This window comes from Rhincodon typus, chromosome 16 (assembly GCF_021869965.1).
Source record: "Rhincodon typus isolate 14 chromosome 16, sRhiTyp1.1, whole genome shotgun sequence".
Taxonomy (NCBI): Eukaryota; Metazoa; Chordata; class Chondrichthyes; order Orectolobiformes; family Rhincodontidae; genus Rhincodon; species Rhincodon typus.
In genome coordinates this window covers 16,013,755-16,017,309 of record NC_063347.1, presented here as the reverse complement: position 1 = coordinate 16,017,309, position 3,555 = coordinate 16,013,755, and positions in this window count along the sequence as shown.

Here is a 3,555-nt window from a genome sequence, read left to right as displayed (position 1 = left end):
AGACTCCATTCCATTCTCTCAGTTCCTCTGTCTCTGTCGCATTAATTCAGATGAGGCTAACTTCGACAAGGGAGCCTCCGAAATGTCCACCTTCTTCCTCAGCCGAGGATTCTACAGCGCCATCGTTGACAGGCCCTCAACCAGGTCCAGGCCATCTCCCGCACTTCCGCCCTCACACCGTCTCTTCCCTCCCGCAACAAAGATGGGGTTCCCCTTGTCCTTACCCACCATCCCACCAGCATACACATCCAGAAAATCATCAGACGGCATTTCTGCCACCTCCAGCGAGATGCCACCACCAGACACATATTCCCCACCCTTCCCTTGTCCGCCTTTGGCAGGGATTTTTCTCTCCGGGACACCCCGGTCCACTCTTCCCTCATTCACAACAACCACCCACAGCCCCACGGTATCTTCTCCTGTAACTGGCGAAGGTGCAACACCTGCCTATTTACCTCCTTCCTCCCCAGTACCCCAGGGCCCAAACATACCTTCCAGGTGAAGGAACACTTCACCTGCACTTCCCAGAATCTGGTCTACTGCATTTGCTGCTCACAATGTGGTCTCCTCTACACTGGGGAAATGAAGCGTAGACTGGGTGACCGCTTCACAGCCCATCTATGTTCTATTCACAAAAAAGACCCTGAGCTTCCAGTTGCCTGCCACATTAACACACCATCCTGTTCCCTGGCCAACATCTCTGTCTCGGGCTTGCTGCAGTGTTCAAGTGAAGCTCAGCAGAAGCTGGAAGAATAGCACCTCATTTTCTGCTTGGGGACCCCGCAGCCCTCTGAACTCAATATCGAATTCAATAATTTTAGGGCCTAAAGTGTCCCATCTCCCAGCCCCTAACCCCACACACCTGGCCTTGTCATCACATAGCGTGCCATTACACACTACCTATTGTTAGTCACTAACAGTCTCCATTAACTACTATTCACCCCCCCCCAGACAGATCGTTATCCACTCCTTTGTCTAATCAACTGCTCTTTTCTCTCTTTGGGCTCTATCCCCACCCATCGTTTACTCCTTCCCCCTCCCCTATCCCTATCTTCTGCATATAAACCGACGTCTTCCCAGCTACCATGAGTTCTGTGGAAGGGTCACTGGACCTGAAACGTTAACTCCGATTTTTCTCTTTACAGATGCTGCCAGACCTGCTGAGCTTTTCCAGCAATTTCTGTTTTTGAACAGTTTTCTTGGTCCCAGCAACTTGGTTATTTGTGAAAAGAAAGTGATTGGCCAAGACTTGAAACCTCTAATTGTATCCCCTTAAAATGATCTGATTGGCTTTGAGAAATTGCTGACAGATGAACTGGACACCAAAACACACTTTGAAAAGACACATTTTTCATTCCTTTCATGATTGTATTTTAATTCATTCCTCGGATGTGGCTATCACTAGCATGGCTGGCATCACTCAACCACAGGCACCCTTGAGAGGTCGGTAGAAGTTGGAGGTTTAGAAGGTGTGGCCCAAAAATGATGCAAGTTGCTTCAGTGCCAAACAGCATAAGTAGCAAGTGATGGACAGAGCTAAATGATCTTACAACCAGTAGATCAGATTTAAGCTCTGCAGTCATGCCACATCCAGTTGTGAATGGTGGATGATAATTGACAACTCACTGGAGGTGGAGTCTCCACAAACATCTCCATCCTCAATGATGGAAGAACCTAATGCATAGTGCAAAAGATAAGGCTGAAGCTTTTGCAGCAACCTTCAGCCAGAAGTGCCGAGTGGATGATCCATTTCAGCCTACTCCTGTGGTCCCCAGCATTACAGATACCAGTCTTCAGCCAATTTGATTCACTCCATGTGATGTCAAGAAACGGTTGAGGCACTGGACTCTGCAAAAGCTATGGGCCCTGACGACATTCTAGCAATAGTAGTGAAGATTTGTGCTCCAGAACTTGCCGCTCCCCTAGCTAAGCTGTTCCAGTACAGTTACGGCACTGGTATCTACCCGGCAATGTGGAAAATGCCATGTATGTCCTGTCCACAAGAAGCAGGACAATTCCAACCCCGCCAATAACCACCACATCAGTCTACTTTCGATCATCAGTAAAGTAATGGAAGGTGACATCAACAGTGCTATCAAGCAGCACTGCTCAGCAATAATGTGCTCAATGATGCCTAGTTTGGGTTCTGTTAGGGCCACTCAGCTCCTGATCTCAGTACAGCCTTAGTTCAAACATGGACAAAACAGCTGAATTCCAGAGGTGAGGTGAGAGTGACAGCCCTTGACATCAAGGCCACATTCAACCGAATATGCATTAAAGAGTCCTAGCTAAACTGGAATTAATGGATATCAGGGAGGAAACTCTCCACTTAGGAGGATGGTCATGATTGTTGGATGTCAGTCGTCTCAGTTCCAGGATATCTCTGCAGGGGTTCCTCAGGGTAGTGTTCTAGGCCCAACCATCTTCATCTGCTTCATCAAAGACCTTCCCTCCATCATAAGGTCAGAAGTGGGGATATTCGCTGATAATTGGACAATGTTCAACACCATTCAAAACTCAGATACTGAAGCAGCAACAGGATATGGACAATAACCAGGCTTGGGTTAACAACTGGCAAGTAACATTCACACCACACAAATGCCAGGCAATGACAATCTCCAATAAGAGATGATGTAGGTTCCGCCCCTTGATATTTAGTGATGTTACCATTACTGAATCCCTCATTACCAACATCCTCAGGCTTATCATTGACCAGAAACTCAATTGGATTTACCACATAAACACAGTGTTTACAAGAGCAGGTCAGAGGCTAGGAGTACTATGGCAAGTAACTCACTTCTTGACTCTCCAAAGCCTATCCACTATCTAAAAGGCACCAGTCAGGAGTATGATGGAATACTCCCCACTTGCCTGGATGGGTGCAGCTTCAACAACACTCAAGAGGCTTGACACCAACCTTGATAAAGCTGCCCACTTGATCAGCACCACATTCATGAGCATCCACTCCCTCCATCACTGATACTCAGTAGTAGCAGTGTGCACTATCTACAAGATGCACGACAGAAATTCACCACCAATCCTCAGACAGCAGCTTCAAAAGCCGGGACCACTTCCATCTAGAAGGACAAAGGCAGCAGATTTATGCAAACACCACCACCTGCAAGTTCCACTCCAAGCCACTCACCATCCTAACTTGGAAAATATATCACCATTCCTTCACTGTTGCTGCGTCGAAATCCTGGAATTCCCTCCCTCATGGCATTGTGGGTCAACCAAAGCAAGTGGACTGCAGCAGTTCAAGAAGGCTGCTCACCACCACCATATTTGAGAGGGGCAACTAGGGATGGTAAATAAATACTGGCCAACCAGCCATGCCCATGTCAAATGAATGAATAAAAAAAGCAAAGTATTCTGCCATAACTCAGACCTGTGGTTTGTAGATTGCGGAGAGGCTCTTGGGAGTTAGTGATGAGCCATCTCTGATAGTAGGAACTTCAGATGCTGGAAAATCTGAGATAACAAGGTGTAGAGCTGGATGAACACAGCAGGCCAAGCAGCATCAAAGGAGCAGGAAGGCTGACGTTTCGGGCCTAG